Source organism: Orycteropus afer, unplaced genomic scaffold (assembly GCF_000298275.1).
Source record: "Orycteropus afer afer isolate SDZICR_OR568_19922 unplaced genomic scaffold, OryAfe1.0 scaffold00406, whole genome shotgun sequence".
Classification (NCBI taxonomy): domain Eukaryota; kingdom Metazoa; phylum Chordata; class Mammalia; order Tubulidentata; family Orycteropodidae; genus Orycteropus; species Orycteropus afer.
Window position 1 is genome coordinate 1,611,238 of NW_006921993.1, and position 9,950 is coordinate 1,621,187.

The window sequence follows — 9,950 nt, forward strand, 5'->3', positions numbered from 1 at the left end:
AGTCATTGTACTCCCTGAATCAATATATTCTCATCTTTCATCATATCAGGGAAGTTCTCTTCCTACAAATTTTGGACAATTTTCTCACTGGTTTTCTTTTTCTCTTCCTGTTCTGGAATTCTGATTATGTAGGTTATTCCTTTTGATGGTATCCCTCATGAACCTTAGGCTTTCTTTGTTTTGTTTTGATCTTTTTTTCAGATCGATCCCTTTCCAAATGTGTACTCAGGTATTTGTCTTCAATCTCATTTATTCTATCTTCCAATGATTCAATTCTACTCCTTTGCCCTTTCAATGTGTTATCTGTTTCTGAAAATTTGGTATTAATCATCCAGATTTCTATCTGTAGATTTTGTATCATTTCTAATTTTTCTTTAATTTTGTCATTTTGTTCTTGTATTATCTTTTGAAGTTGTTCAAGGGTTTTGTCTTTTTCTTAATTTTTTCAGTGTTTTCTGTGATCTATCTCTCAATTCCTAGAAGATATCTAAGTATAATTCTTTTGAATTCCTTATCAGGGATTTCTAATGCTGATCTTTCTCCAGGATATATTCTGGCTCTGTTTCCTGCTCCATTTTTTCTACTGCTTTATCTTTCTTCTTTGTGTGGACTTTGATGGTCTGTTGTCTCTGAGACATTGTGACTTCATTGTATTTATATTTAATTGGTGATTGTATGTTGGAGTGATTCACCAAAGATTTTCATTTTCTTTTATTTTTCTTTTGGATATTTCTGAATAAGGAGGATACTGTGCTCCTCTGTTTGCAGTTGAGAACACTTATGCACTCACTAGCTGTCTCATGGTGGATGTGATAGAGAATGAGAGTGGCTGCACAGATCTCTATTAACTGTTTGTGAAGAGCAAATAAGGACGAATCAGTCTCTTCTTGGTTGTTGTTGTCCAATTGGTGCAGAAGGAAGTGGTGGCTCTCACTCAGTAAGTGGAACTGCAGGAGGTGTGGATCTGGCTGGGTCATATGGGCATGGTTGCTGTCTCCCACTCAGTCAAACAAAAACAACAATCAAAAAACCATCAAAAGTTAAAAACAAGCAAATAAAAAAATCACCATATAAGCACACAGGAACAATTATCAGAAAGAGAAAAAAGAAAAACAAACAAAAAAGGAAAAAAGGAAAGACAATAAATTAGAGAAAATATTTAAAGAAATATTTTAAATCCAAAAGAAATGCACAGAGAAGTGAAAAAAAAAAAAAGAAACTGAAATATCTGGGGAGGGGGGAATAAGAGTAAAGAGGTAGAGTAGGAGAACAATGAAGAAAAAATAGGAAAATGCAAAAACAAAAACAAGGAATGGGCAGAACCACAAGAAAGAAAAAAAAAAAAAAAATGTGAACCAAAAACAAGGAAGAGAGAAACAGCTGAAAACTAGAACCTGGGGAAAAAAGAAGAAACAAGAATTAAAAAAGGATGATAAACAAGAAAAAAAAATATTAATAATTTTAAAATGAGCAAAAACAAAACGAATCTGGGCAGAGCAGGGCAGGGCACCCAGTCTCCATCAGAACACACAGACTGGGATGGAATTCCTGCTGGCCCGGAAAGTGGGTGAGAGTGAGTGATGGCTACACTTCTGTTCACCAAAAGGGTGTGGAATATAAGTGTAACAAGGGGAATATTGCACTTTTTCAGTCCTTTGTTTCTTGAATGTCCTTGGAGTACCAGGAAAGTGGAGCATATTGTTAGGTCCCTGGAATCTGAGAGAATGCTGTCACTTTACATATCCATAATGATCAAACCACTTGTAAACATCCAAAATGGCTGTGACCTCCAGGGAGCCAAAAGTCCACAACTCAACCTCTCTCCCTCTTTGCTGCCTCGCCTTTTATTTACCAGCCACCAGCACAGTCCTCTGTGCAGCCCTAGCTAGCAAGCCTGATTTTTTCAATTTATTCTTAGGCCTTCAGTAGGGATTATACCACAATATAAAGAAAACAAAAGTCCTCACAACTGGACAGATAAGAACATCATGATAGATGAACAAAAGATTGACGTTGTCAGGGATTCCTTATTACTTGGATCCATAATCAAAAGTCATGCAAGCAGCAATCAAGAAATCATAAGTCATATTGCACTGGGAAAATCTACAACAAAAGACCTCTTTAAAGTGTGGATGATCAAAGATGTCTCTTTGAAGACTAAGGTGAGCATAACCCAAGCCATGATATTTTCAGTTGCCTGGTGGCATAGTGCCTAAGGCACTTGACTGCTAACCAGAAGGCTTGTAGTTCAAACCCACCAGTCACTCCTGGGAAGGAAGGTCGGGCAATTACTTCCATAATGATATCTCCTCGGAAACCCAAGGAGGGGTCACTATGCGTGGGATCCGTGCTTTTAGGTTTTTTTTTTTTGTTCTTGTTAGAATTGCAGCCAGAGCCTTCTTGGAAGTGAAAATGGCTTGACTTTCTCTCACCTACTTTGGTCATGTTTTTAGAAGGCACCGCTCCCTAGAGAAGGATATCCTCCTTGATTAAGCAAAGTGTAAGCAAGAAAGGGAAGATCCTCAACAAGAAAGATTGATACAGTGGCTACAACTATGGATTCAAGTCCTGTTAGGATGACAGGACCAGACAGTGCCTCATTCTGTTGTACATGGGGTCATTATGCATCAGAACCAACTCTACATCACTTAACAATACACAACAAATTTGCACCTATTTTATCTTTGATCACTTTATAGTTTTTAGTTTTACATTTAGGTCTTTGATCCATCTTGAGTTCATTTTTGTGTAAGTATGGATCTTGTTTCATTTTTCAGCAAATGGATATTCAGTTTTGCTGCTTCATTTGTTAAAGAGATTATCTCTTCCCCACTGAATGTGTTTTGGCCCCTTTTCAAAGATAAGCTATTATAGGTGTTGTTGTTGTTGTTGTTATGTGCCGTCGAGTCGGACCCGACTCATAGCGACCCCTCTTGGGTTTCCGAGGTGGTATCACTGCGGAAGTAGATTGCCCCATCTTCCTTCTGAGGAGTGGCTAGTGGATTTGAACCATCAGCCTTCTGGTTAGCTAGTCAAGTGCCTTAGCCACTATGCTACCAGAGCTCCCAAAGCTATTATAGGTGGGTAGATCTATTTCTTGTTTCTCAACTCTGTTCCTCTGGTCTATGTGTCTGTTTTTGTACCAACACTAGTCTGTTTTGACTACTATGACTATAGTCATCATATAGTATGGCTGCATAGTATATGTTTTGAAAGTAGGGCTTTGTTTTTCTTCTTCAATAGTGCTTTGTTTATCCATGCTTTCTTTCCTTTCCATTTAAAATTAGCAATTGATTTTTCCATGTTCTCAAAGAATGTTGATGGATCTGAATTGCATTGCTTGATTACATAGATTGCTTTGAGTAGTATTGATAGTTTTACAACATTCAGTCATCCTATCTATATGCATAACATGTTAATCCACTTATATATGTCTCTAGTATTTACTTGTAGTAGTGTTTCTTAGTTTTCTTTGTATACCTCTGGTAAAATTTATTCCTAAGTATTTTATCTTTGGTAGATATTGAAAATGAGATTGTTTTCCTCATTTCTTTTTCAAAGATCTCTTTGTTGATGTAGAGGGATCCACTTGATTTTTTGTATGTTGATCTTGTATGCTGTCACATTACTAAATCATTCATTTACTTCTAGTAACTTTCATGCTGAGACTCTTGGCTTTACTGTATGTAGGATCATGTCATCTACAAATAGAGATAGTTTTACTTCTTTGCCAAAGTAGATGACTTTTATTTTTCTATCTTGTCTTATTGCCCTGGCTAGGACTTCCAATGCAATTTTGAATAGAAGTGGTGATAGACATCCTTGTCTGCTTCCTGTTCACAAGGGGAATGGTTTCAGTTTCTTTCAATTGAGAAAAATGTTGGCTGTAAGTTTTGCATATATGTCTTTTATTATGTTTGAGAAATTTCCCATCTATTCCTATTTTGCTATTAGAAATGGGTGCTGGATTTTATTAAATGAGTTTTCTGCATCAATTGATATAGTCACGTGGTTATTTTCTTTTGTTCTATTTATGTTGTGCATTACATTTATTGTTTTTCTAATGCTGATCCATCCTTGCGTACCTGGTAGGTATCCCACTTGGCCAGAGTGTATTAGGATTATCATTATTGATTTAGTGTTGGATTCTATTGGCTAGGAATTTGATGAAGATTTTTGAATCTATATTCATGAGGGATATTGGTCTGTACTTTTCCTTTTTAGTGGTGTCTTTTTCTTGTTTTGGTAACAGGGTTATTCTTGTTTCATAGAATGAATTTGTAGTATGCCACCCTTTCCTACATTCGGGAACAACTTGAGTAGGGATATTGTTGTTGTTGTTGTTATGTGCCACAGAGTCGGATCTGACCCATAGCAACCCCTCCTTGGGTTTCTGAGACAGTATCACTATGGAAGTAGATTACCCCATCTTCCTTCCGAGAAGTGGCTGGTGGGTTTGAACCACCAGCCTTCTGGTTAGCAGTCAAGTGCCTTAGGCACTACGCTACTAGAGCTCCCTGAGTAGGGAGAGATGTTACCTATTCTCTGAATATTTGATAGAATTCTCCAGTGAAGTCCTTTTGCTCAGGACTCATTTTTTGGGGGAGTTATTTATTTATTTATTTTAATGACCTGACCAATTTCTTCTTTTGTTATGGATCTGTTCACATTTCTTACCTCAGTGTATGCTAGTTAAGGTAGTTCTTGTGTTTCTAGAAATTTGTCCATTTCTTCTAGTTTTTCAAATTTTTTGGAGTAGAGTTCTATGTAAAATTATACTTTTTATTTCCTTTTATTCTGTTGTTATGTCACCCATTTCATTTATTATTTGTGTTATTTGCATCTTCTCTTTCTTTTCCTTACTTAAATTTGTCAGTGGTGTTTAGATTTTGTTAAATTTTTCAAAGAACTAGCTTCTTGTATTGTTGATTTTTCTCAGTTTTTCTGCTTCATTTCTCTGCTCTGATCTTTATTATTTGCTTTTTATCTGGGGGCTGTACATTTCTTTTTTAGCTCTTTTTCTAATTGTTGGAATTGTTGGGTTAAGGAGTTGATTTATGTTTTTCTTCTTTTTCAATTAATTTGCATAAATTGATTTCTGAGTACTGCTTTTGCTGTATTGCATTTTCATTCTCATTTATTTCTAGGAAATTTTTAATTTCGCAATTTATTTCTTCTGTTAACCAATGATTCTTTGGCAGTGTGTTATTCATTTTCCATGTATTCAATTTGTTATCCCCTTGTCTTTCTATTGTTGAGTTCTAAATTTATAATGTTGTGATCCAAGAAAATGCTTTTAGTATTTCAACGTTTTACATTTATTGAGGCTTGATTTATGGCCTAGTTTAGTCCATTCAAGGGGCTCAGGTAGCATAGTACCTAATGCACTTGACTGCTGACAAGAAGGCTGACAGTTCAAACACACCAGCCACTTCCTAGAAGGAAGGTTGGGCAATCTACTTCCATAGTGATACTACCTCGGAAACCCAAGGAGGGGTCGCTATGAGTCAGGTCTGACTTGACAGCGAGTAACAACAACAACATAGTCTATTCTGAAGTGCTGGTGGGATAGTGCCTAAGGCATTTGACTGCTAACCAGAAGGTTGGCAGTTCAAACCCATGAGCCACTCCTCGGAAGGAAGATGGGGTAATCTATTTCTGTAGTGATACTGCCTTGGAAACCCAAAGAGGGGTCGCTATGAGTCAGGGCCAACTCAGTGGCACATAACAACAACAACAGCAGGAGTAAGAATCGACTCAAAGGCAGAGAAATTTTTCTTTTTCTTTTTTTAATAGATTATTCTGGAAAATTATCCTTGTACACTGGAAAGAATGTGCATTGTTTTTGTTGTGTGGAGTGCTCAGTATATATCTATGACGTCAATTTGGTTGATTGTGCTATGTAAATCTTCTGTATCTTAGCTGAGTTCCCCGCTCCCCTAGTTTTTCTGTCCTTCATTGAAAAATGTGTGTTAAAGTCTCATACTACTATTTTACTGTCTATTTCACTTTTCAATCCAGTAAATGCTTGCATTATGTATTTTGGACTTTTTTCATTGTGTGCATAGATATTTATAAAGGTTATGTGCACTTAGCCCATGGACACTTTTATTATTGTACAATGCCCTTCCTTTTCCTTTATGCTGAATGTTGCCTTGAAGTCTATATTAACAGAAAGTAGTATTGCCACTTAAGCTCTTTTTAAACAATTTGATTGATTTTTCTTTTCCCATCCCTTGATTTTTAATTTTGTGTCTAAGGTAATCTCTTGTACATAGCATATTGATAGGTCTTATTTTATTATCCAATCTCCCACTCTCTTTCTCTTGAATGGTGGATTTAATGCACTCACATTTAGTGTAATTAATGATACACATGAATTTACTGATGTAGTTCTTTTGTGTTTTTTTGTTATAGTGCTGGTGGTTTCTATGTTCTAAATATTCTTCTGTGTTGAGTTCTTTTTTTTTAATCTAATATTTTGTCTTTTTCTTCATTATTGGTGTTTTTGTCTTTACTAAGTTATCGTGACTTTTTTCTTTCTTCCGTTGGTTGAATGGTTTATTAATTTTCTTTGTGGTTTCTCTGTAGTAAATTCTTATCTCCTTATATTTGGAATAGTCTGTACTATATTAACCTTATACTGACATCCTTCTCCTATGTAAGTCTTGAAATTATGCTGTTTATTCTATTTGGTATCATTTATATATTTAGTACTCTAGTTCTCTATTTTCCATTTTGGAAGCTTATTTCAGATTTGAGAATCCTTTTCCTGAACTGGTTTCTTGATGCTGTTGTCTCATGTCTTATTCTTAAGTTGCCATCCATTGTTTGTTTTCTGTTGGAAGGATTACATTTATAATTTCTTGTAGAATTAGTAGGATTTTTACAAAGTGGTTTAATTTCTGTTTGTCTGCAAATGTCCTAATTTCATCATCATATTTAAGAGACAGTTTTGCTGGATATATAGTTCTTGATTGGCAATTATTTTCCTTCAATATTTTGTATATGTCATTGCATTGCCTTCTCAACTGAAAGATTTCTATGAGAAATTAAAGCTTAGTCTCTTTTGTTGCCCTTTGTATGTAACTTTTTATTTTTCCTACTATTACTCTCAAGATGCTTTCTTTGCCTTTGATTTTGGAAAATTTGATTATATGTCTTAGTGACTTTCTCTTGGAGTCTACCTTATAAAGGTTTGTCGAATTTCTTGCATGGATATCTTTTCATCTTTCATGATACTGGAGAAGTTTTTGTTAGCTATTTATATATGTGTGTGTGTGTGTGTGTGCGCACACACATGTACACACATAGCCTCTTCTTATTCTGGAATTCCAATAAGGTGTATGTTATTTCTTTTGAAATCATCCCATATAAGTGTTAGGTTTTCTTTATTTCTCTTCAGTATCTTTTCTGATTTTTCCTCATGACATGCTAGAGTTAAGGGATTTGTCTTCTAGCTGGGACATGCATTTTTCAGCCAGTTCATTTCTTTTCTTTTGTCCTTCCAATGTGTTATCTACTTTATAATTTTAGTGCTCATCTTCTGGATATCTGATTGCTGTTTATGTTTGATTTCTAATTGTCTATTGATTTTGTAATTTTGTTCTTGTATAATTTTCCTGAATTCTTCAATATGTCTTTCTTTTCCTTGATTCTGTTTATGGTTTCCTTCAGCTTTTGGAAGGAGATATATATGTGTGTGTTTGTGTGTGTATAATTTTTTTAATTCCTTCTCAAGTAGTTCTATTACCTGTTCTCTCTCAGGAAGATTTCCTAGTTATTTATTTTGGTCATTTGCTTAAACTGTCTTGTTCTGTTTCTTTGTTTGAATTAAAGTTGTCTTTTGTCTCAAAAACATTTTGAACTTGTAGTTTATATTTCTTGATTGTGTGCTGGTTTGTTTCATCTTGTTTTTATTGTTGTTGTTGTTGTTTGTTTGTTTGTTTGTTTTGTGTTGCTTTGATATGTACAGATGAGTAGAGCTGGTATGTTTCTTTGGTTAATTTGGCAGCACTGGGCTATCTCTGGATAGGTGGAATAAATGTTAGGAATATGAGTGTGGATCTCTGATATGAGGAGATGGGATGACCAGATTTTGTCCACCATCTTTCATTCATCCAATAGTGTAGGAGTTGATACTGGTGCTCATGCAATTGGTGTGGTGGTCAGTGCCATAGATATGGATAACTAATGGAGAGTTAATGTTCTGCTCTTCTTGGATGAAACAAGAAGAAAAAGAGAGGAAGAAAAGGAGAAAAATAAGAGAAGGAAAAAAAGATAGATTAAAAATAAATATATAGACAAAAAAAGATCAGGCAGTCAAGCTGAGAAATTGGAAAAAAATGTAAGAAGAAAAAGTAGGAGGCAGAGACAAACAGAGAAAAGGGGAGAAAAATTGATCAAGAAGAAAGGAAAAAAAAATGAGAAAATAAGGAAACTGGGGAGGAGGGAATTTTGTATCAACTGGCAATCCCGGGAGCACATAGGTGGAGCTGAAATTACTGATGCACCAAAGTGTGTGCCCATGGAGGTAAAAGGAGCTTGGCATGAGTGGGCTTCTCCAATAGAATAGGCTGCTGATGTATGACTCTTGTGTTTAGTGGAGAAGGATCAGTCAGTTACATTCATGAAGAAAGGGGTAGCTATAGCCTCTGGTACTATCTTTTTAGAATGGATTCCTACAGGTGGTTACAGGACTTCCTTAGTCACTGGCTTAGTGGTGGTAAAGAGAAGTTTTTCCCATATTTGCAGGAAAGCTGTAATTTTTGGAGCCAAGGGTGTGGCTCACCAGTCACAATTCTCTGTGATGGATCTGGTACCCTTCTGGGTGCATATTGCATTTATCAACTCCTGCCCAGACTCTAGTGAAAAGTCACCACGATACTATCTTTAACCACCCCAATACAGGCCTCTCTATTCACAGAGGTGGGTAGTGCATTTTGTAGGTGAATCCTGTCTGAGAGAGGAAGTTGCAGAGATGTACCTATTGTGTTCCATATGACAAAATCACTCAGTCCCTTAGGCACCTAGTGGGTGAGTTTCATCCTCTGGTTCTCTGCTATAAGTAAAGTTGTCCAGGGCTCTGGGTTGGTGAGGATGGGACTTCTTTATTCATTGGGTCTGTGGCTGAAGAAACAGTATTTACCCCATTCGTGAGGTAAAGTTGTGTGTTTGTTAGATTAGAGAGCATATCCCTTCTATCTTGATTAATTGGTGTTGCTTTTCTGGGTACACAAAGCCATTTATTCAGCTCTTGCCCAGATTCAGTCAAGCAAAAGATTGTCCCAACCACAATTTCTTCAACTGTCCCAACACAGACCTTTTGCCAGCCCAAACCCTACTTCTACAGATAGTAGGTGATTTGATTCCCTTTTTTCCTTCCTTCTTTCTACATGGCCGCCTGTGCTACTATAACTGGGGCTCACTTCTCTGTGTGCTCTTCTCCCAGTTTTCACATATCTATTGCTCACCTTGAATTGTTCCTGATCTGTCTACATTCTGTCATTATCTCCTTGGGGATTCTGTGATTTTTTTTGTTTGTTTGTTTATTTTTCTTTTCCTCTTTGTCATCATCTGATGTCACTATTCAAAATGGCCTTGGCTGGTCCTGGGTTCTTCTCTCTCTTCAGTCACTGATTTCACTCACTTTCTCTTTCCAATTAACACACAATATAATTTTTTATCTTCTTAATTGATGCTCATAATTCCAGGGTCAATGTTTATATCTGTTTCACTCTATTTTTCCAGGTCTCTATTAGAGAAGGATTGGGCAGATTGTGTTAGCAGGACTCCATCGTCTTCCTGTCTCAGTCACAACACTACTAACTTAAAATGTATGTATTCATACTCAAGTAATTTGGCTTTAGGTCAACATATATAATTTTTATTTATCTTCTAGTTTATTTATTATATATAAAAACAACCTGTCACTGCCGTTGAGTCAGATC